Source organism: Macaca mulatta, chromosome 12 (genome assembly GCF_049350105.2).
Source record: "Macaca mulatta isolate MMU2019108-1 chromosome 12, T2T-MMU8v2.0, whole genome shotgun sequence".
In the NCBI taxonomy this organism is placed as follows: domain Eukaryota; kingdom Metazoa; phylum Chordata; class Mammalia; order Primates; family Cercopithecidae; genus Macaca; species Macaca mulatta.
This window is the reverse complement of record NC_133417.1, coordinates 132,207,042-132,232,283: the sequence shown is the minus strand read 5'-3', so window position 1 is coordinate 132,232,283 and position 25,242 is coordinate 132,207,042. Positions and strand designations below refer to the sequence as shown.

General features: G+C 40.3%; 1 protein-coding gene, 1 long non-coding RNA gene and 1 other non-coding gene across 8 annotated transcripts in view; 1 reads left to right on the top strand and 2 right to left on the bottom strand.

Annotated features, from left to right (window-relative positions):
• RHBDD1 (rhomboid domain containing 1) overlaps positions 1-25,242 on the bottom strand; it is a 163,364-nt gene that overhangs the window by 33,970 nt on the left and 104,152 nt on the right. The gene's annotated exons all lie outside the window — the stretch shown is intronic.
• LOC114671619 (small nucleolar RNA SNORA48) lies at positions 669-803 on the top strand. The gene has a single exon (XR_003721653.1). It is a non-coding gene; the product is annotated as a small nucleolar RNA SNORA48 (small nucleolar RNA).
• On the bottom strand, positions 4,417-6,988 carry LOC144333512 (uncharacterized). The gene is made up of 4 exons (XR_013402208.1): positions 6,877-6,988; positions 6,614-6,666; positions 5,493-5,585; positions 4,417-4,524 (listed from the first exon to the last, which is right to left on the bottom strand). It is a non-coding gene; the product is annotated as an uncharacterized LOC144333512 (long non-coding RNA).

The window sequence follows — 25,242 nt, the reverse complement described above, 5'->3', positions numbered from 1 at the left end:
CTTCAAACATGAAATCACATTTAAAAAATAACTTTTTAATGACTTGGGCATAAGTGACTCAGGAACATATGGATTAAATTTCCTTCAAAATGCAAATGGCTTTAACAATTGGGGGAGACTTGTTTGGTTTGTAGGACACCGCTCTGAAAAGGAAAGAAGTCTGTCAAACGGTACTCACGTTAGCATCATTTTCTGGTGCTTTCTTTGGTGACAGAGTCAATTGGCCATAATGGCCATTACCTAAGAAAGTTGGAACAGCTTCCTTGGACTTAGTTTAACTCCCTTTTCCTATTTAGGCAAAGTATTCAACACGTTTATAATAAATGACTCTCCCTCACCCCTAATATCTCAAGCATCAAAAACAGGTCTACTTCTGTTTTAAAAAAAAAAAAAAAGGCTGAGCCGTCTTAGCCCAGAGCAAATGGCTATTGCCTCTTTGTGACAGTTGGGCACAGACTTATATACAGGGATGTTTTTCATTCTTTTAGCCCATTAGGAACTAAGGTCAAGAGACTGTCACTTTTTTTTTTTCTTAAAAACACACATTTTAGACAAAACCTGCAACAATCAGGCTCTGTGTTACCTGCTGAGCCTTTGGTTTTTATCACACCAACCTCACACTCTCACCAATGCTACTGTCACCACCACCGTGACTACAAAACACCTCAGGGTTCTGATGCGGGAAGAGTAGCTTCTAGTTGGTGGTGCCCACCTCACATCAGCCAGAGACAAAGCAACCCCTTGTTTATCCCTGCTTGACTTTTGGCCTGTGTCTATGCCTGGTCCATGCCTTGATGGAAGGAAGGAAGGAAGGAAGGAAGGAAGGAAGGAAGGAAGGAAGGAAGGAAGGAAGGAAAGAAAAAAATCGCTTAGCAATCATAGTGTTTACTGTTTCCAAAAGGCACCCTCAAATATCATTTCCTTCCATCTTGGAGGACAGTTATGACAAGTACTGAACCCACTTCTTAGATGAGGAAATTGAGAGCTGAGGTTCAGGGAAAAGCCACATAGCAACAACTAGCCATTCTGCAAACACTGATTATACTTTCATGCCTTGGCTTCTTTTATTGTTTCCGTTGGTTAATTTTTAATAGTCACCCCCTCTAGAAGGTCAACTACCCCACTTAAAAATGCCCTGTTTTCAAGGGTCAGAACAAATGCCACGTTTCAGAGAAAGTGCTCAAACATTCAATCTCCAAGTGCGATGCTCTTGTTTGTGTATCAAGGTGGGGGCTAGGCTATCATCTCAGGTTATTCAATTAAACACTAATCAGAGTGCTGCTGTGAAGGTATCTGGTAGATGTGATGAAAGTCCATAATCAGCTGACTTTAAGGGAGATTATTTTAGGTAATGTGGATGAGCCTGATTCAATTGGTTAAAAGGCTTTAAGAGCAGAGCTGAAACTTCCCTGAAGAAGAAGAAATTCTGCTTGTGGACTGCAGCTTCAGCCATGCGCCTGCGAGTTCCTGCTCACTCTTCTGGACGGCCTGCCCTACAGATTTTGGACTTGCCTGCTCAGCCCCCACAATCGCGTAAGCACTTCCTTGCAATAATAGCTCTTAATATATGTCTCCACTGGTTTTGTCTCCTGGTTGAACCTTAAGTGATAAACCAGGTAATATCCCCTCTGTGTTCCTACGGTTTATACAACTCTTACATCATTTCCAGCTTATTGCTGGTACTGTAACTTCTTTGTAGGTAGGCTCATGTCTCCTATCTTTGTAAACCACAGAGCACTAAATATGTGCTGCAAGAATTAAATTATGTTATGCAAGAGCCCGACAGAGGGTGCTTCACCTTCCTGTGAGATAAGTAAAACTCATACAAAATGCTCATGAAGAGATATAAGTAGCAAAAGAGCCTCATGGCCTTCGAAGTAATTTTACTGAAGAAATATTACTGTCACCTACCAACAGGTTACAGAGTTTCCCTTCATTGTACAGGACAGTCCTATGCATGCAGGGTATTTAACATTCCTGGGTCCCCGGCACTGAATGAAAATTATATCCCCTTTACCCTGACTCCTATCATTTCAACAACCTAAAAGCCCTCTCACACACACGTTTGCAAATGCCTGTTGGGGGTGTGGACACACTACGCCCTTCTCTAGCTAAGAATTACCTTCTTTCCACTATAACAATTAAAATGTATCAAGCTACAGAGAGAAAAATTACTACAACAATGACTTCTACAACGAGTTGTAGAATTACGGATCAGAAAAGTGGAATTCCACTAATAGATTATCATGAAGGCCAAAAAGCCCTCACATGTATAAAGTTAGAGGTGGGATAAGAATTCTCAACTTCAGATATTTTATTCAGGCTAATTTATATAATCTCTTTATTAATTCAACAAGTACTTAACAGCCCTCCTATGAGCCAGACACAGTTTGTTACCAGATCATGGGAAAAAAGCTAGGAAGATTTTCATCAAGTATGGAGGGTACACTTGGGATATCCTGACTTGAAATATTTGTTATGTGGGATTTACGCAATTTACTCTTGGGAACTGAAGCCACCTCACAAAGAGTTGGTCCATTTTCTATAACAGATCTCAGGTGATAGAGATCTGCATCACAGCATCATCAGGGAATCTGTTAGAAAAACAAATTCTCAGACCCAATCCCAGAACAACTAAATCAGGAATTCTGAGAGTGGGATCCAGCAATGGTTCTCAAATTTTAGTGTACAACAGAATCACACCTGCAGAGCTTATTAAAACACAGAATCCTGCATCTCACACCCAAAGCTTCTGGTACAGATCTCCCATGCTCCACAACCCACCCCACTCCCATTTCTACAAAAAAAAAAAAAAAAAAAAAAATTAAGAAGGATGTGGTGGCCTATGCCTGTAGTCTCAGCTGGCTATTCACAAGGTTGAGGTGGGGGGATTGCTTGAGCCCAGGAGTTTGAGGCCACTGTCCAAAAATGTGCATTTCTAACAAGCTTCCAGGCAACACTTTTAGAACCAGTGCTCTAGATCTGCACTGATACAATGGCCATCAGGCACACATAGCTATTTAAATTTGTATGAATTAAAATTATGTATAGCTGAAAACTCAATTCCTCAGTTGCACTAAGTTGTACTTATTTCTACATCCTCACCTCCTACTATCCATTTGTAAATACATTCCACATGCTCAGCACTTGTGGCTAGTGGCTACCATATTGGACAATGAAAACACAGAGCACGTCCGTTACTGCAGATACTTCTACTGAACAGTGTTGCTTTCGGGCTACTGAGGAGGCCCCTAGAAGAATCCCTTCTATCTAGTTAGGTACCATAGGCAGAGAAAACTGATACCAAGGATGAGCCTTACGGTGAAGAGTGCAAGGACAGATGGCCCAAATTGCAGGCATTGCTTGTGGTTGACCTGCTTCTCACCTGGGGAACTCTCCACAGCTCCAAGATGAGTAGCATCAAGGATCTATTTATTTAACACTAGTTAACTACTCTCCTAAATAATGCTGGAAAAGCTAGCAATTTATTGAGACAATCATATGGTTTTTGTTTTATGTGACGAATCACATTTATTGATTTGCGTATATTGAACCAACCTTATATCCCAGGAATGATGCCTACTCGATCATGGTAAATTAACTTTTTGATGTGCTGCTATATTAAGTTTGCTAGTATTTTGTTGAGGATTTTTGTGTCTACGTTCATCAGTGATATTGGCCTGTGGTTTTTTTCATTGTGTCTTTGCTATAAACTTCGTGCTTTTTCAAGCAGTTGCGGTTCTCCTGTCTAGCCCGCTGCCTCTAGACTATGCTGTAAGTCCTCTCAATGAACTCTATGTCTTGTTCACTGGCTCTGGGTCTCTTCCGTAGCCTCTCAAACATGGTGCCATCCCTAAAAGTCAACAGGGGTCCAGGATGATGGCACATGGAGCTCTACTGAGTCTCTCAATGTATACGACTCCGAGACTGAACTCTAATTCCTGTAAACCTGAACTACTTCCAACTTTCCAGCAGTTTTGGCCAAAAACCTTAGTCATTCTTCACTTCTCTCTCTCACAATTGCAAGCATTCTGTCAAAAAACCCTTTTATTTTACCTGCAAAATGTGTCCAGAAGCTGACCTCTTTATACCTCCTCCACAGCTACTACCTAAGTGCAGCCGAGTCCTCTCTTGCCTGGATTACTGCAATGGACTCCTAACTGGTCTTCCGCTTTTACCCTTGCTGCTTCTATCAGTTTCCTAGGGTTGCTATAACAAATTATCACAAACTGAGTTCCTTAAAACAACAGAACTTTATTCTCTTGCAGTTTGGGAAGCCAGAAGTCTGACATCAAGGTTGTTGGCAGGGTTAGTTCCTTCTGGAGGCTCTGTGGGAGAACCCATTCCATGCCTCTAGCCTTGGGTGGTGCTGGCCATCCTTGGTGTTCCCTGGCTTGTGACTGCTCTCCAATCTGTCTTCACATGGCTCATTCATCTGTGTCTGCTTTCTCCATTTCTGTCTCTTATCAGGACACCTGTCCCTAACCCAGGATGGTCTCATCTTGAGATCCTTACCTTAATTACCTGCAAAGAGCCTTATTTCAAATGAGGTCATACGTGGAGGTTCTGGGTTGTCATATCTTTCGGAGGATAGCATTCAGCCCACTATGCTGCTCTATAAATTATTCTCAATACAGCAGCCACAGTGATCTTTCTAAGTTGAATTAGATTATGCTACTCCTTTGTGCAAAACCCTCTAATGGGTCCATCTCATTCAGGGAAAAATCAGAGTCCTAGATGGCCTACAAGGCCCTGTGTGACCTGGTTCTTATTTCTACATCCTCATCTTCTACTGTCTGTTTGTAAGGAACAGTGGCTCTCACCAATGGATATAAAAAGAAGTGAAAAGTTTTGAGATGTATCTTGAGTTACCATCAAAAAGGCTTGGTTACTCACTACATCCAAAAGGCCACACTTGGAAAGGAATGAGCTGCAAAGGTATAAAAGAATTATAAATTCAGTTTGTACATGATGCATCTGAGATGTCCTTGAGTACATTTATACGTAATTTTAGAAGCTCAGAAAGAAAACTGGGCTGAAGAGATAAATTTGGAAGTTGCCAGCATATAAATAGCAACTAAAGCCTTGGGAGAAGAAAAGAAGACCTAGAATTAAGTCATTAGGGAGGCTGATATTCAAAGGTAAAGTGGAGGTGGGTGGGCCTGCAAAGACGACCCAGGAAAGAGACCAGACCATAGCAGGAAAGCCAGGAAAGTGTGACACTGGGAAAACAAGAAAGAAAAAAAGGAATGGTTTTAAGGAAGGAGTAGTTAACTATGTTAAGTAAATTTGGGGAAGGAAAGTGACTCCAGGCCTTAGCGACATAGAAGGTGCAGGGGAACTTAGCTAGAACTGTTTCATTGGAATAATGGGAGTAGAAGCACGATTGTAGTAGTAGAGGCAAGATTCAAAGTTGAAGAGGACAATATGAATGGAAATGGAAAGGGAAAGGATGGTTACTGAAAGGCTGCTGTGGGTTATTGCATACTCACTTGCTCTCTTCCTCTCTCTCTCAAGATAGGAGAGGAGAGAGACTAAGAATATGTTTCGGTGTTGATGGAAGGGATCCAGTAGAGACTGAGAGGCTGAAGACACAAGGGAAAAGGGAATAATCAATGACAAAATATTTTTGTGAGAAGTTGGGGTAGGTGGGTGAAGGATTAGCTTTTGATAAGGGAAGAAGACTTCCCTGCCCAGGTGTCAGGAAGGAACAAGTTAAGTAGGGGGTGGTGAGTACAGAATAGGTACGTTTGTAGTTTTCATGATGGGAGGTTGGGGGCATTACCCAGGGGTGGATTCCAGTTTCTTAGGGAAGGTCTAGGATAGTTGAGAGGTTAATGTGCATGTGTAACAGGCTCAGTCTGCTCTGCTGAGTCATGTTCTCTAATAAGGTTTAGCTGCCAGATCCACGTTCCAAGAAGCCTAGTGGCCAGGCTCACTCAAGTCTGGGATTTTTCCAGGTAAGTGGAAGAAAGGCTGAGAAGCAAGGACATGGAAGGTATTTATAAAAACCAGAAATCTAAGCAGCAGAGGGAGGAAAGCAAGACCACAAAGCAAGAAATCAATGAACTGGAAAGGAAGACAAAGAACACTGGGAGTTGATTACTCAGAACACTGGAGTCACCTGCGAGTAATCAGAACTTCAAATGTTAAATCCATCAATGTGGAGAGCCCAGTGTATCTATTAACCAAAAGAAAAGTAAAGGGGTTTTAGATAAGCTACTTTACTACCAAGCACAAGTCTACTTTCTATCTAAGAGGACCAGAGGGAGCTTAATGCTGGAAAAGTAGGAAGGAGGTATTGTAATTCAAGGAATATCATTCCAAATCTGGATTCTGTACCATGATGCCTGGTAAATGATTCCAAGAAAAGGTGCTTTACTGATTTTGCTACAGCTGCTATAAGTGTTCTATACAGAAATTTTACTGGATTATTTTACTCTCAAGCACAGTGGTTCTCAACCAGGGGTGATTTTGCTCCCCAGGAGACAACTGGCAATGTCCAGGGACACTTTTGGGGGTCGGAACTAGGGGAGAGGTGCACTTGCATCTAGTGGATAGAGGCCAGGGATGCTACTTAACACTGCACAATACACAGGACAGTCACACTCACCTCCACAAGGAATCATCCAGCCCAAAGTTCCAATAGTGCCAAGGCTGAGAACCCTGCTCGAGAACAAAAGCACTTGAAAAAGCAGTCTATTTACATCCAAGAGAAGAGGGCTCAACTCTGGATCAAAGTAATCAACCATCTTCAAATTTTCTGTACCATAAACCTACCAGTGGCCTAAATAAGACTATCTTCATTTTCAGAAAAGGCATCAAAATAGGCAGAAAGGTACAAGCTTTACATGTAAGAAAGCATATGGTAGGTACCTGATGCCTTCCTCCTTCCTTGTCTGCCTTTTCTCATTTTCTTGTTTCTTTCTGGAAAGATTATCATCTGTGTTCTTCACTAGTTCCTGCATACTGGAACATTAAATTGCAACCACAAATTAATTTCAATAAAATCCTCTTACGAGAAGTAAACATAAAAGTCTGAAGAATTTAGTAAGATGGCCTTTTGCCCATATACAGAAATGATTAAAGACTAGACTGTGATTACATTCTGAGCAGAGTAACATAATTAGCAAATTTATGAATGGGTCTCCTTTTCACAGTTCTGTCAGGGCTAATTACTTGTATTAATTAGAACTGTCAACACATGAATATGCTTGTTGAAGCCACTTCCTATGGTAAAATATGAGACTTGTAAATATCAAGGCACTTGGAAAGACGCAAAGACTTTCATTTATTAGCAACTCTAAATGATGCAGAACCACCGACTGCACAATGAGCCTTGGGAATTGACTGTAAATAGATTCCTAGTTAATGAATTTGCTATTTTTTCTTTCTTGCTTAGGCATTAGTCTCAGTTCAGCCTTTGGATGAAATGTCCAATATATCACCACTTTAGACTGCAGCAAGGATAAGGAAAGAATTCCACAGGTTACTGGAAAGAGTAGCTGGGATGTCTAAGCTAAGCAGGAGGGAGTTCCCGTCTCTTCTCTGATTGGTCTGAAATGGGTGTAAAATGAATTTTAAGAAATGATGAAGTGATAGGGGAAAGACACCCGAGGCATTAAGAATGACAGACTGAACATCAATTATAACTCTATTTGAACCTAAGTGGGCAAGTTACTTAGCTGCTCTGCACCTTGGTTTCCTCACCTGAAAAATGGGGATCACAAAAATGGGGACAGCAACAGAACCTGTGATGGGTTACCGTGAGCCTTACACAAGTTAATGTGTGGAAAGCAGGCAGACCAGTGGTCAGTACAAGGTATGTACCAGCTGTTACTGTTTTCGTATTATCATCATCTGGATGGGGGTGGAAACACAGAGAACCGAGCATTCCTAAAATTAGATATAGGGGCAATATACAGAGTGGTTAAGAGCTCTAGAGTCAGATAGGGCTGGGTTCACACCTGACTCCATCACTCACTCAGTTTCCTCTCTGCCTTAATTGTACCTTACTTCATGAGTTCTTGTGAAAAGTAAATGAAAAAAAATGCATGAAATGTACTTGATATTCCTGGTACATAAAGGGACTTGCTAAATGTTACTGCTTAAGTATCCATTACCCTTACTATCTTTTTGGAGAAATCTCCAAAATTGATTGAAACGTAAGTAAAAAGAACGATTTCTGTAAGTGACCTAAGATAGGTGAGGAGAGAAAACACGTGGCAGAGGAGAAAGAGGAAGAGGTAAGAAAAGGAAACAGACCCAGTGCCTTCCTGGTGCCAGTGCCCTCCATCTCCTGTCTCAGGTAGGCATCCCACCCAGCTGCCCCACGAGGAGGGTATAATATACCTCCCTACCCACAAAATACCCATAATCCCTCAGGACCCCGTTCACGGAGGAGAGACAGAGCCGGGATTCCAACTGAGATGTGACTGACTGCAAAGCCCATGCCATGTTGAGGTTGTGAAAGCAAGGCTTGCAAAGGGCTGTCTTCATCACAGACTGAGGGGAATAGAGATTCTAGGCTCTTTCTGCCTACTCCTGCACCCCTTTTTATGCTTTACATAAATTAAATAACACAGCAATGAAACTCTTAATAGGCAGTGCTCGTTCTGGCTGGCTGGCTAAATCTCACCTGATAACCACCATCAAATAACTACCATAAAACAATTTCAAATTAAGATCAGTTAGCAACAATCTAAAAAAGCAGAATTTTTCTTGTTCTATGTTTATTGTACAAGGTCTTTCCAGATATTCGAATCTCTGACAGTGGAAAAACATGAACCCCCTTATGAGTGCTGCAGGGGGCATGAAGGGAATGGCTGAGGAGAGTGTCTGCTAAGGTCCCTCCCAACTCAAGCATCTTATTTCTGAATATAGCGAGATGTCAATATTAGAGCTCATTTCAACTGGAAATCCACTTCTGTATATATATTAATTTATATAATTAGCTAATAAAATAAGTTGATAACCCCTAATTTTGCCTTGAAATCTGGTAACACCGTAAAAATCAATTTGGTCAAAATTTTAGAGCATCGAAATAACCTAACACATACAAAGAAAATTTAGTTGGAGGATGTTCTGGAACCTTTCACAAACATGCCCAGTTACATATAAAGTAACAGAAAATCCACTGGTGTTCTTAATGACATGCTGGTCAGCATTCCAATGCAATCAGCTAAAAGAGTGAAATTCCCTTATGCACAGAATAGGCTGGACATGAAGTGATGCCAAAATAACAGACTTATCAACACAAGAAAAGATGTTCAATGTAATTATTCATTCATGAGGGAAACACACATGAAAATCACAACAAGATGGCACTGACTGGGTTAAGTTAAAAAGACTGACCACAGCAAGTGTTGGGGAGGATAGGGAGGACCTTGAACTCTCAAACACTGGTGGAGAGAATGTAAAATAGAACAGCACTTTGGAAAACAGTTTGACAGTTTACTAAAACATAAACGTGGCCAGGTGCAGTGGCTCACGCCTGTAATCCCAGCACTTAGGAGGCCAAGGTGGGCAGATCACAAGGTCAGGAGTTTGAGACCATTCTGGCTAACACGGTGAAATCCCATCTCTACTAAAAGTACAAAAATTAGCCAGGTGTGGTGGCGTGCACCTGTAGTCCCAGCTATTCAGAAGGCTGAGGCAGGAGAATCATTTGAACCCGGGAGGCAGAGGTTGCAGTGAGCTGAGATCGTGCCACTGCACTCCAGCCTGGGCAACAGGGCGAGACTCCATCTCAACAAACAAACAAACAAACGCAACAACAGAAAAACGTAAACATACACTTTCCACACAACCCAATGATTCCACTCCTAGGTATGTACCCAACAGTAATGAAAGCATACGTCCTTAAAATTACTTGTAAATGAATGTTCACAGCTGCTTTATTTGCCACAGCCAAAAACTGGAAATCCAAATGTTTATGGTATATCTGTACAATAGACTACTACTTGGCAATGAAAAGGGATGAACTATTAATACACCTGGTGATATGGATAAACCCCAAAGTAGCTACGCTGAGTAAATTAAGTCAGACAACAAAAATATATGTGGTATGTTTCTGTTTCTAAAAATTTTACAAAATGCAAACTAAACCACAGAGACAGAAGACCAGTGTCTTGTAGGGATAAGGGTGGAGGAGGGTAAGAATAAATTACCAAGAGGCAGAGGAATCTGTTGGGTGTGATGGCTATGTTAATTATCTTGATTATGGGTTATATGTCAATAAAATGATAAAAATTAATCTTTACAAATTCTTTGAGAAAAGAACAGACTTCATTTCATATCCAAATTAATAACTGTATAGCTCTCCACATGTAATACGGTGCCTTCTTAAACACCATCTCATTTGATCCTTACAAAAAGAAGGTATTATTATTCCTAGAACAATTTTTGTACTACAACCCAGATTTCAGTTAAGAAATCGAGACTCAATAGGCCCCACAATTCGCCACTGCTTTAATGAGATTTATGGGTTATCTGTTCGGCTCCTGAAGACATTTAGATTTGCTGAGGCTGCTCTATGCTAAAAAGAACTATTATCAATAGGATAAGGTGGCTCCAGGCACATATATTATGATCCTTGAGGTTTATCATGTTAACCAGAGTATGGTTTTATAAAATCTTAAAATCCTTTAAGAGATCTCAAAAGATCAGAAAGGGGAAGAAAAAAAGCCTTATGTCTAGCTCTAACTGAATCAAGGGAATGAACTCAAAGAGGGATTAGGGACTGGGTATCCAACTCCTGGAGTCTGTGAAAAAGAAATGGCCCCAAGAATCTGGCATCTTTAAAATTTCAATATCCCAGCTTTACACACACACACACACACACACACACCCAGAAAAATCCTTCATCCTAAACTCAAACTGCTCAATTTGGAATACCACACAGTAAGCTTCAGTTTTTCTCCTCTATTATTAGGATAACATACCTACTTTAAGAAAAAATAATTGCTTCATTGAGATTTTGCTCAACAGCTTAATTGAGATTTCATTTCTATACTACACAATTCGCCTATTTAGAGTGGACAATTCAATGCCTTTTATGATGTTCACAGAGGTGTATAATCATTACCACAATCAATTTTAGAACATCTTTATCACCCCAAAGAGAAACTCGATGCCAATTAGCAATCACCCCCTATTTCTTCTCTCACTGCCCACCTGCTACCTTTAGCCCTTGGCTCCACCAATCCACTCTCTGTCTTCATGGATTGCCTATTATGGCCACTTCATATTGATTGAATCATATAATGTGGCCATGTGTCACTGGCTTCTTTCACTTAGCATAATACTTTCAGGTTCATCCACATTGTAGCCTGTATTAGCACTTCATTACTTTTTAGGGCCATATAATATTCCATTGTATGCATATACATTTTATTTATCAATCTGATCAGCATTTGGGTTGTTTCTGCTTTTTGGCTATTATGAATAATATTATAATAAATTTTCATATACAAGTTTTTGTACAGGTATATGTTTTCATTTCTTTTAAAAATCAGTGATGAATATATTCAGGTTAAACTGTATGTTTAACCTTCTGAGGAACTGCCAGACTATTGTCTGAAGCAGCTATACAATTTTACAATCCTATCAGTTTTGGGTGAGGGTTCTAATTTCTCTTTATCCTTGCTAGCCTAAGATTGCCTTTAAAAATAATTATTATAGCCATCCTAGTGGATGTGAAGTGGTATCTCATTGTGGTTTTGATCAGAATTTCCTTGATGGCTAATGGCATAGAGCTTATTTTCATGTGCTTGTGGGACTTCTGTATATGTTCTTTGGAGAAACGTCTATTCAGATCATTTGCCCATTTCTGAGTGGGCTGTCTTTTGGTTATTGAATTGTAAGAGTTCCTCATATAGACTTGATAAAAGTCCCTTATCAGATACATGGTTTGCAAATATTTCCTCCCAATCTGTGATGATCTTTTCACTACTTTTTTTTCCTCCTTCTTTTTTTTGGGGGTCGGTGGGGGGGGGGGTAGAGAGTGGGTCTTGAGACTCAAGCTGGTCTTGAACTTCTGGCTTCAAGCAATTCTCATGTCTTAGCCTTCCAAAGTGCTGACATTGCAGGCATCATGAGCCACTGTGCCTGGCTTCTTTTCACTTCTTTGGTAGTACCCTTTGTAGCACAAACATTTTTTAGTTTTGATAAAGTTCAATTTATCTATTTTTCTCTTGTGTTATTCTCTTGGTGCCTAATCCAAGGTCATGGAGATGTCCATCTATATTTTCTTCTAAGAGTTTTCGAGTGTTAGCTCTTACATTTAGATTACTGAGCTGGTTCCACACCTGATCCTGCACGTTACCCACTGTCAGTAGTAGCAAACCATATCAAGTGCTTGATGTGCCTTCACATCGGGCCCTTTTGGTTATTTGTGCTTAAAACAATACTGGAATCTGGGGTGAATTTCATCCTGCCTTTCTGCCTCCATGGGCAGTATCACTAAAATGAATAAAGAATCGATTTTTGCTAAGATCTATTACAGATGGGAAATTCCATAAACTTCAAAGATACCACATTGAGACCACCAATCAAGAAATATTCTTATCTTTTTCAACTTTGAAGTAGTAAGTAAACAAGAGCACAGAAGCAGGTGTGGAGGACACACATAAGCTAGAAGGACAGAGGAACACAATAAGGGGTGATTTGGCCCGAACATCACATTGCCAAAGAGCTGGTCTAACTGCCAGAAGCCACGCAGGTCAATGACGCCATGATCCCTGTCTCTGTGTCATGCTTAGGATTCCTGCAGCTCACTGCTTCTGGCTAGTGTCCTTTCCTGTATCCCTTGCTGCAGCTTCTGTCATTTGTCCTAACGTTTCTGAGCACGGGGGAGGCAGATCTTTCTGTTAGCAGTTCTGGGGAAGAGAAAACCTAATAATTAGAAGATTCTGGGCCCCAAGTCATTTCTCCACTCGGAATTCTAACAAAGATGTCAAGAGTACAAAAGATACAGCCCAAACATAGATGAACACTGACAACAACAACAACAACAAATTTTATCTTCCCAGCAGAATGTGTGACCTACACCCTGAAATCATGAGCGGGAGACCTTAGGGACTGGTGATAATAGGTAACACATGATAACACCAGGCTTGCGTGTCTTCTGGGGAATGAATCAAATGTGGAACCTACTGCTGCAGCTATTACTAAAGACACAAGGGCATGGGGGTGTCTGGAGAGGCCAGATGACTGGCTAGCAGAGGGGACCACATCAATGCTAAAATGTGAGTCTGCGGAGAAGGCTGAATGGGACTGCGCGCCTCAGGATAGAGGCAGGCACGGCTTAGTGGGGCGTGGGAGCAAGTGCAGCAAGTCCCACTTGCTCACAGTGGGACTCCCAGAGGGGACGCCAAGAGATTGAGAAACAGTGTGAGGTTCCGATGGTACTTTGATAGCACAGAATTTGAATTCCACTGACTAATCATACAATCTGTGTAACTCATTTCATCTTTCTGTGTATTAGTTTCCAAATCTCTGAAACGGCACTTCATAGGGCTGTCATGGGGATTGCAATATGCGAATCCAAGTAAAGCACTAACCCTAGCGTCTGCATGTGCTAAGCACTCGGTAGATAATCGTTACTTGTTAGGGATTAAATTGTGTCCCCCCCCTACCAATTCATTTATGGAAACCCTAACCCCCAGTGTGACTGTATTTGGAGATTCGGCCCTAAAGAGGCAATTAAGGTTAAATGAGGTGATGAGGTGGAGCCCTAATCCAACAGGACTGATGTCCTTATAAGCAGAGGGAGAGGCTCCAGGGATGTGTGTGCACGGAGAAAAGGCCAAGTGAGGACACAGTGAGAAGACAGCCACCTGCAAGCCAAGGGGCAAGGCCTCAGGAGAAACCAAGCCTGCTGGTACCTTGATCCTGGACTCTTAACCTCCAGAATTGTGAGAAATAAGCTTCTGTTGTGTAAGCCACTCAGTCTTTGGTATTTTGTTATGGCATCCCTAGCATGCAGATATATTACTGTGAACAGCAAAACCAGTATGGGAGGACACAGCTGGGCTGACATGACATTGTGGTCCCATTCTGAAAGATCAGTGACCCTAGGTGCTAAAAAGCTGCATATTGTACAACAAAGAGTAACATCAAAACAACATTCAGAAAAGTTGTATGTGCCCCTGGGACAAGGTGAGAGTGCTTAACTTGCTCTAACAACTTTTAACAAGCTTTAATGCAAAACACCGCAACCTTAACTGTGGCTTTCTAATTAATGACTTGCTACCTTACGTGGTTCCAAGATCTTGCAAAACAAGCACATGGATCCCTTGACTGAGGTTTGGGAAGGGTGTGCAAACAGGGCCCCTGTCTCCCACCTTCTGACACTACCAACTACAGCTCCCTGATGATGTCATCAAGGTCTCAGGCAGAGCCAGGCAGGGCATCCAAAAGAAGAGCTCACTCCCCCTCAGCCAAGCGACCCTCCCTGAGCCCTCAAGGTCCTGTGAGTTCTTGGCCCCAGTCTACTGCCTGACTCACTGCTTGGCAACTTCTCCTGCTTTCAGTGCCCTCAAGCACACCAATCTCTCCCCCACCTTGATACTGTTGGAAGGCAAGTCCCTCTGGGTGAACGCTCCCCACTGCGCCTGCTCCCACCCCTAACACATCCCGCCATACATGTATGAACATGTGTTATATGAACATACTCTCTCCTCCCTAAGCACGGCCCCCCTTCACTGCTTCTCATCTTTTAGGCCTCAACCTAAATGTTAATTATCATCTCCTTAGAAAGGTCTTTGGTGACCCTTTGCCCCACTAGTTTCCTCTCCCAATCCCATTACTTTTTCAACCATACCGATTTATTTTCTTCATAGCGCTGCCTCCAAATTTAACTACCTTTATCAGTCCATCTACCTATCTATCCCTCGGTCCATCTCTTCATCCTCTCTCCTGTCTCTTTCTCGCTCTTTATTTTTGGTTGGGGGCGGGGTGGGCAATGATACTTAATACCAGATGAAAAGTTGAAAGAACAAAGCAACTTATTTGCTAGTGACTAGAAATCATTATTTTCTTCTAATATTTTTATTGTCACTAAAGTCTAGTTGTATCACAGGAAAGCTAAAAACTATTACCTTGTTATAAAATAATAAAAACAAAACAAGGGATTATTAAATCATGGGTTCTTAAATCTATAAGCACATTCTCTTGATCATGGTAGGTACTCCACAAATTTTTGTTGAAAAAAATGAACCTATGGTCTAAGAAATATCGATATTCTGAATTTAAAAAAATCAATCACCCTCACTATTCATAATTAATCTTCTATTAGGAAGAAACAAAACAAATCAGGCCTTAGACTTCCTTAAAGTCTCAAATTTTATACATACATTTTAGCTAACTTCTCTCCCCCAAGGGAAATTATAGATGAGAAAAACTTATCTATGTATCTCTGTCTCTCTCTTCCCCCTCCCTGTCTTCTTTACTGTCCAGTTTCTCCACTCAGGGTTTGGGTGCTGTCTGTTTTATTTACCATCCTCTCAGCACAGCACCGGAAACACGGTAGGTATTCGATCAACAGTCGTTAAATGAACGCAAGCTATGAGCACCTAGGAAGAAGAGCAGTTGACTTCCATTTAATCTCATCCTGTGCTTCAGAGGACGTGGTGGGAGGAGGATGGTGCAATGCCACCCACCCTCTCCCCACATGTGAGAGCAGCCAAAACTAACACTAAATGTAAAATGGCAGAGATGTCCTGCTGCAGTCTTCCAACACCTGTCAGGTTGTCAGCTTTCATAATTTTGGTCTTAAGAACACATCACCAAAATGATCGCTGGAACCCGTTAAAACTTAAAATAAGTTTTAAAATAATGATCTTCCCACCTCTCTGTAGTTGTTCACAAGATGCTTCTCAAAGTGAATGTAGGTACCAGAGGATCTTACCGACAATCCTCTAAGATGGCTGGAGAATAGCTCATGATGGTCAGAATGTGCATTATTGCTTCCTGAAGAACTTAACTTTTTTGACTGTATATTATAATTAAAACAAACTTAGGTGATAAGGTAGAAACAGCTTTGAATTGGGGGTGTAATGATGTAGATTCCAAGATAAGCCCGGGGATTGATAGGCCATGTGGCTCTGAGTTCATAACAACCTCTCTTTCTAGGGTGCAGAGTGCCAAGGCAGTCTGGACCAGGCCATTTCTAAGGCCTTAGAATAACTATATTACTGAGAACTCTGTGTAATTCTTATAGGACCAAACCGCTGCCATTTGGCTCTCAAACTAACATTTTTCCACAGTTTCAAAAAGTGTCAGCTGAGCTCTCCTTAAATGCCACACCATGCCGTCAGGTTATAATTGTCTCTAATTGGTGCTCATGTGAATTGCAACTTTCCTAACCACTAAAGACCTGAAAAAAAATTTCATTCCTCTCTAATAAGAAACATGTTAAAAGGCAGTTTTTTGAAAGGACCACAAGCAATAATCATTAAAATTCACTGTATTAACATTCCTCATAAGTAAAGACTCAAGCCTAAAGAATACACAAAAAAATACCACGGTATTTTACATTTTCTTAATTGCATCAATTTCAATAAGAATTGGAATGTGATGGAAGTTGGTCTTAATGGCTTCTTTTTTCATCATGGAGACAAATTAGGAAAACATTACCACTTTCCTTTCATCCGTCCATCCACACATCCCATCCCACCCCATCCCTAAACATTCCCAATCATCTGCTGCCCTTCTCTTTGGTTAGTATTAGTTTATAGGTAGTAGCTATTTTTGTTGATGCCTTACTAGTTCCCTCCACCCACCCTCCCTCCCTCCCTGTCTCTCTTTCTTCCATTTGACCACATTCCCTGAGGGCAGATAATTTGGTTCTTATCTTTCTTTACATAGGGTGGGCGTTGGGGACGGGGAGAAGCTATCTTGCTCATACCTGGCACAATATACGTTTTCTGTATGTTTTTAAAATTATATATAAAACATGGAGGACATTCAGTGGATGATACTATGTGTACCTTCAACTTAAAAAAAAAAAAAAAAGGCTGGGCATGGTGGCGCATGCCAGCACTTTGGGAGGCCAAGGCAGGCAGATTACATGAGGCCAGGAGTTCGAGACCTGCCTGGCCAACATGGTGAAACTGAGTCTCTACTAAAAATACAAAAATTAGCTGGGCGTGGTGGCATGTGCCTGTAATCCCAGCTATTTGAGAGGCTGAGGCATGAGAATCACTTGAATCTGGGAGGCAGAGGTTGTACTGAGCTGAGATAGTGCCATTGCACTCCAGCCTGGTTGACACAGCCAGACTCAAAAAAAAAAAAAAAAAAAAAAAAAAAAAGTAAGCACCCACTACCTCACTACCTTCTGCTACAGCTTCTTGGGAGATACAAAAATAAATAAGGACCTCTCACTTTGATTCTCAAGGAACTCTTCTCCTAAGAGGAGATAAAGACCTGTGAGCATCACCTGAGGAGCTTATAGGGCAATTCCAGTGCTTGGGCTGCACGCTACCATCTCTGTGCACGCTCCCTCACCCCAACCCCAGGAGCTACAGATTCTGATTTGTTCTGGGGCCAGAGCACTGGTAACATTGCAAAGCTCCCCAAATGATTGTACTAGGTAGCCGGGGTTGAGAACAACCAAAATTTCTGAGAGAAACATCTCCTCTGGTTATTTAAAATTATTAGCAAAGTATATCTTTGGTCTTTCTTGAATTGTAGTCCTTGGATACATGCACAATCTCCATTAATTCACTGAAACATGCTAGACAACAAAGGTTATTCTCTTTTGTTTAGAAATCACCTGAAGACATTGCAACTATGACTATATTTAGTTCTTGATGTGAGTTGTATCTTTCATAAAAGTTCACTCTCCTTTATTTATTCTTAACATCATCTTTAAATTCTACCTTTCCATTGAATTGGAAGATTATATAGACAGCTGTTAACTGTGGGTTGGAAAACATTTGGGATTTCATATTCCCTGGACTTTCTCAGATATCCACTGAAGACCCTGAAAATATTTAATCATGAAATCTACATTAGAAATTCCCATAGGAAGCTTAAAGTTTGACCAGTAAATCATTAATAACCAACACTTACAAAAATCAATTTGAAACCTTTTCATGAATATTTTACAAACAAAACTCTAATTTGCTAAATTTTCTAATTTCACTTCAATAGGAATGAGTATAAGAACAAAAAATATGAGTTAATGAAACTATTAAAGTATTGGTAGCATTTAGCAGAATACTAATATTAATAATAGTATTATTATGTTATTGTTATTGGCTGAATTGTATATCCTCAGAATTCACACGTGGCAGCCCTAAACCCCAGTACTACAGAAAGTGACTGTATTTGGAGACAGAGCCTTTAAAGATGTGATGGAGTTAAACGGAGGCCATTAGGATACCCACAGGCAGAAGGGCGATATTAGACTTTTATCTCACACCATGTACAAAAATCCATTCGAAATAGATTTAAGACTTAAACATAAGACCTGAAACTGTAAACCCTACTAGAAGAAAATGGAGGGGAAGAGCTCCATCACGTTGGTCTGGGCAATAATTTTTTTAGATATGACCCTGAAAGCATGGTTGACAAAAGCAAAAATAGACAAACAACATTACATAAAACGAAAAAGCTTCTGCACCGCAAAGGAAACAATCAACAAAGGGAAGAGACAACCGATGGAATGGGAAAAATTTCATGTCTGCAAACCATACATCTGATAATGCATTAATATAAAAAACATATACGAAACTCAACTCAACTCAACTCAAAGGCAAGAAAACAACCCAATTTTTAAAATGGACAAAGGACCTGAACAGACATCTCTCAAAGGATGACATAGGAATGGCCAACAGGTATGTGAAAAACGCTCACTAAACATCAGGGAAATGCTAATTGAAACCACAGTGGGGTATCACCTCACACTTGTTAGAATGGCTATTATTGAAAAGATGAAAGATAAGCGTTGGAGAGGATGTGGAGAAAGGGGAACCCTTGCACACTGCTGGTGGGAATGTAAGTTGGTACAGCCATTCTGGAAAACAGCATGGAGGTTCCTCTAAAAGAACTGAAGTCAGCAGGTTGAAGAGATATCTGCACTCCCATGTTCACTGAGGCATTATTCACAATAGCAAGTAATGAACCTAAGTGTCCATCAACAGGTGGATGAATAAATAAAACGTGGTAACATATACACGATGAATACTATGCAGCCTTAAAACAGAAAGAAATCCTCCATGCTGTTGGAAATGACAACATGGAGGAACCTGGAGGACAGTACATTAAATAAAATGAGCCAGGCACAGAAAGACAAATACTGTGGGATCTCACTTATATATGAAATCTTAAAAAGCTGAACTCACAGAAGCAGAGAACAGAAGGGTGGCTACGGGGCTGGAAGTTGGGGAGACCCTGGGTCAAAGGGTACAAAATTTCAGTTAGATAGAGATCTATCTATGATACAGTGACTGTACAACACAGTGATTGTACAACACAGTGATTGTACAGCACAGTGACTATAGTTGCTAACAATGTATTGTATTCTTGAAAATCATTAGGAGTAGATTTTTAGGGCTCTTATCACAAAAACTAAGGATGTGAGGTAACTTATGTTAATTAGGTTGTTTAGCCATTCCACAATGGATATACATTTCAAAACATTGTGGACTATGTGAAAAATAGATATAATTTTCATCAACTAAAATAATTAATTTTTACAAATAAGGCCATTAGAGTGATCCTTAATCCAATCTGATTAGTATCCTTATAAGAGATGGAAATTTGGATGCAAAAAGGGACACTAAGGACACATGCACAGAGGAAAGAGCATGGGAGGACACAGGGGAAAGGCCATCTGCAAGCCAAGGAGAGCAGCCTCAGGAGAAGCCAAACCCGTCAGCACCTTGATCTTGAACTTCCTGCCTCTGGAGATGTGAGAAAATACATTTATGTGTTTAAACTACCCAGACTGTAATATTTAGTTATGACGGTCCTAGCAAACTAATATAATGATTAATCAAATTAATACAAATATCACTATTATATCCTACCAATACAACACGAAAGGCAAAACAATGTAACAATAAAGTACATACACTGTGAAATGAAACTGACTGGGTTCCATCCAATCTCAGCCTTACCCTTTATTAGCTATGGGACCTATGTCAGCCTCCCAGCCATGTGCACACACATGTACATACACACACACACACACACACAGAGGTCACTTACAATGCTGCTGGTATATATGCTATGACTCACTTAAATTCCTTGCCCCCAACTTCCCCTAACCTAACAGAGTGGTCTTAAAACCCAGATTTTTACTTAGGATTGTCTTGGCTATACGGGCTCTTTGTGGTTCCATATGAAATTTAAAGTAATTTTTCTAATTATGTGAAGAAAGTCAATGGTGACTTGATTGGAGCAGCATTAAATCTATAAATTACTTTGGGTAGTACAGCCATTTTCATTATATTGATTCTTCCTATCCATGAGCATGGAATGTTTTTCCGTTTGTTTGTGTCCTTTATTTCCTTGAGCATTGGTTTGTAGTTCTCCTTGAAGAGGTCCTTCACATCCCTTGTAAGTTGTATTCCTAGATATTTTATTCTCTTTGTAGCAACTGTGAATGGGAGCTCACTCATGATTTGGCTATTATTGGTGTATAGGAATGCTTGTGATTTTTGCACATTGAATTTTGTATCCTGAGACTTGGCTGAAGTTGCTTAACAGCTTAAGAAGCTTTTGAGCTGAGACGATGGGGTTTTCTGGATGTAGGATCATGTCATCTGAAAACAGAGATGATTTGACTTCATCTCTATTTGAATGCCCTTTATTTCTTTCTCTTGCCTGACTGCCCTAGGCAGAATTTACAGTACTATGTTGAATAGGAATGGTGAGAGAGGGTATCCTTGTCTTGTGCTGGTTTTCAAAGGGAAGGCTTCCAGCTTTTGCCCTTTAAATATGATATTGACTGTGGGTTTGTCATATATGGCTCTTATTATTTGGAGGTATGTTTCTTCAATACTCAGTTTATTGAGAGTTGTTAACATGAAGGGATGTTGAACTTTATTGAAAGCCTTTTCTGCATCTATTGAGATAATCATGTGGTTTTTGTCGTTGGCTCTGTTTATGTGATGAATTATGTTTACTGATTCCTGTATGTTGAAACAGCCTTGCATCCGGGATTAAGTCAACTTGATCATGATGAATGAGCTTTTGATGTGCTGCTGGATACATACATTTCAGAACTTGTTATTGGTCTATTCAGGGATTCGACTTCTTCCTGATTTAGTCTTGGGAGGGTGTATGTGTCCAGGTATTTATCCATTTCTTCTAGATTCTCTAGTTTATTTGTGTGGAAGTGTTTCTAGTATTCTCTGATAGTAGTTTGTATATCTGCGGGATCAGTGGTGGTATCCCCTTTATCATTTTTTATTGTGTCTATTTGATTCTTCTCTCTTTTCTTCTTTATTAGTCTGGCTAATGGTCCATTTTGTGAATCTTTTCAAAAAACCAGCTTCTAAATTCATTAATTTTTTGAAGGGTTTTCATGTCTCTATCTCCTTCAGTTCTGCTCTGATCTGTTATTTCTTGTCTTCTGACTTCAAACTATACGACAAGGCTACAGTAACCAAAACAGCATGGTACTGATACCAAAACAGATATATAGACAAATGGAACAGAACAGAGGACTCAGAAATAACGTCACACATCTACAACCATCTGAGCTTTGACAAACCTGACAAAAACAAGCAATGGGGAAAGGATTCCTTATTCAATAAATGATGTTGAGAAAACTGGCCAGTCATATGCAGAAAACTGAAACTGGTCCCCTTCCTTACATCTTACACACAAATTAACTCAAGATGGATTAAAGACTTAAACGTAAGACCTAAAACCATAACAACCCTAGAAGAAAATCTAGGCAATACTCTTCAGGACATAGGCATGGGCAAAGACTTCATGACTAAAACACCAAAAGCAATGGCAACAAAAGACACAATTGACAAATGGGATCTAATTAAACTAAAGACCTTCTGCACAGCAAAAGAAACTATCATCAGAGTGAACAGGCAACCTACAGAATGGGAAAACATTTTTGCAATCTATCCATCTGACAAAGGGCTATCCAGAGTCTATGAGGCACTTAAACAAATTTACAAGAAAAAACAACCCCATCGAAAAGTGGGTGAAGGACATGAATAGACACTTCTCAAAAGAAGACATTTATGCAGCCAACAAACATATGAATAAAAACTTATCATCACCGGTCATTAGAGAAATGCAAATCAAAACCACAATGAGATACTGTCTCATGCCAGTTAGAATGGTGATCATCAAAATGTCAGGAAAAAACAGATGCTGGAGAGGATGTGGAGAAATAGGAACATTTTTACACTGTTGGTGGGAGTGTAAGTTAGTTCAACCATTGTGGAAGATAGTGTGGCGATTCCCCTAGGATCTAGAACCAGAAATACCATTTGACTCAGCAATCCCATTACTGGGTATATACCCAAAGGATTATAAATCATTCTACTGTAAAGACACATGCAAACGTATGTTTACCGGGGCACTACTCACAATAGCAAAGACTTGGAACCAACCCAAATGCCCATCAATGATAGACTGGATAAAGAAAATGTGGCACATGCACACCATGGAATACTATGTAGCCATAAAAAAGGATGAGTTCACATCTGTTGCAGGGACATGGATGAAGCTGGAAACCATCATTTTCAGCAAATTAACATGGGAACAGAAAACCAAACACCACATGTTCTCACTCACAAGTGGGAGTTGAACAATGAGAACACATGAACATAGGGAGGGGAACATCAAACACTGGGGCCTGTCAGGGGGTGGGAGGTTAAGGGAGGGATAGCATTAGGAGAAATACCTAATGTAGGTGACAGGTTGATGGGTACAGCAAACCACCATGGCACATGTATACCTATGTAACAAACCTGCACATTCTGCACATGTATCCCAGAAGTTTAGTAACAATAATTTTTAAAAACCAGATTTGATCTTGTTTCCACTGTCCTCAGGATTAAACACAAAACCTTTAAACATATCATACTGAGCCCTTCACAACTTGATTCCTACTTATCTTTGCACTCTGATAAATTGCAATCCTGCCCCACAAATCTCCCCATGAATAATGCATTGCAGCCACAACCAACTTAATTCCTCCAATAGACTATAAGACTGTATCTCCCTATTCCTGGGCTTTTATCTGTTTTCTTTGCTCCCCTCACTCCTCTATGAAAATCCTTTACTAGGGTCTCATTACATTCAAGGGGAAACCAAAATCCAAGATAGGCCATGGCCAGGACCTCACTAACTCAAATTTGCCATCAATACCCAGATTGTCCAAAACTTAGACTTTAGACATTGATTTACACAACAAAGGATGTTCACTACCTAATTATTCTGTCAATCTTTAAGCCAAATAAGGTGACAGACTATATTATAATATTACTACAGCCACTCAGAAGGAAAATCCATGAATTCTGAGTTTAGAGTGAATGATATCCCATTTGTATACCTCTCTTTTCTGTTTGTTGTAGGTATAATTTTCATTGTTTTTTTTGTTTGTTTTTTTTTAGTGTTAAGTAGCTGTCTACTCGTGTAACTGCAAACAGCAGAGAAAGACATGCTTTTCAGAAAACACAAGTCTTGGCATTTTTAAGGAGAGTGCTCCTGCGGTCTCATTATTCTGCCAGTTAATGGACAGGAAAGAATGTCCTAATTGCTTATTAACTCTGACAGTGTCCCCCTAGCCTGGTGGCAAGGTCTAAGAGATACAGAGTGCACAGCAATTGTACAACTGCTGCTCCTCCAGGGGCACAGAGCCTCAGGTTCAAGCAGCTACAAAACAGCAGATGTTTTTATTTTGGTTTTAAAAACGCCTATCTACAATAGAGTAGAATTTGGTGATAGGTTATTTTCTCCTCAGAGTAATAAGATGAACCACGCTGCTGATTAAATATTATTTTCTTGGGCCAAAACGTCCTTCACAGCCATTGCATATGGAAGTCATCCTTGGTTAGATTGAATCTGCCAAAATGACAGCTGATTTAAGAGGCACTCAGTGCTCTTTCACTTCCACCCACCCCTGTTGCAACCACCGGCAAGACTATACTGAGCAAAGGCATAAGAGAAACAAGCCATCAACACAGGCCAATGGCCTGTCAACAATGGCCACTTGGATCCCTTCCTCAGAGCACACATGGAAATCCAGAAGTCCACTGCACAGGTGCGCCTATAGACCAAGAAGCACTGTTTATGTGCTTTTGTAATATATAAAACTTTAACATAACAATGAGCAACTAATGAAGGCTGCCAATGGGGGAGGAAATGGGGCATAACCTGACAAATGTCACAATCTCAAAGTTAAACTCAAAATAGGCCTTACTGGGCCTGCGTTACGTAAGTCAGGGACTTATTTCCCTCCTCTCCAAAAAGCATGCTCTAGACAATAGTAAATTACTTGAGGTTTAAAATTTATTTTTGTCATAGCACAGTGTGCCAAAAGAAGGCCCTTACTAACCTAACCCCCAGAGACCCAGCTCATTTAAAGACATAATGAAGAGAGTAGGTGCTGTATATCAATGTCACTTTTAGAGTACACTTATTAAACACTATCTCCTGTAAAGTCCATATGCTAGCTACATTTTATTTTAGCGTCACGCTAGTCAGAAGCAAGTGGTTCCCTTTTAGACTCACTGAGCTGAAAATTAAAAACTACTGGGCTTTGGGTTGTTCTGGTTTGATCTGTAAAGAATCCCGAATGCAATGATTCAAGAGACAACTCATATCATGATTTATTTCACCTGTCTCCTATGACTGCACACTTAGGCCATCTGCAATTTTTCCAAAGCAAATAATTACAGTGTAATCAGTTTAATATTTATAGTAATCTTTATAACTTTGCACAATTTGGGCCAGGTATCTATCATAAGCAGATCTTTGGTCCTCTGATTGAGATTCGTGAAGATACACAAATACATGACTCTGACATCTGGCTCTCCATAACTAAGTAAAACAGGATTATAGTTCTGAATCATTGGAGAACTGCCATGTGATGACACTAGACCACTTTGAGAGCTATTTGTGACTGTATAATAAATGGAAACCAACATATGACTCTTGGTTTTTCTCACCAGCAACACAACACAATATAATGGATGGGACAATGTGTATAACTGTGAGTAAGATTGTTTAAGAAAGGCAGAGCAGACAACAGTGGAA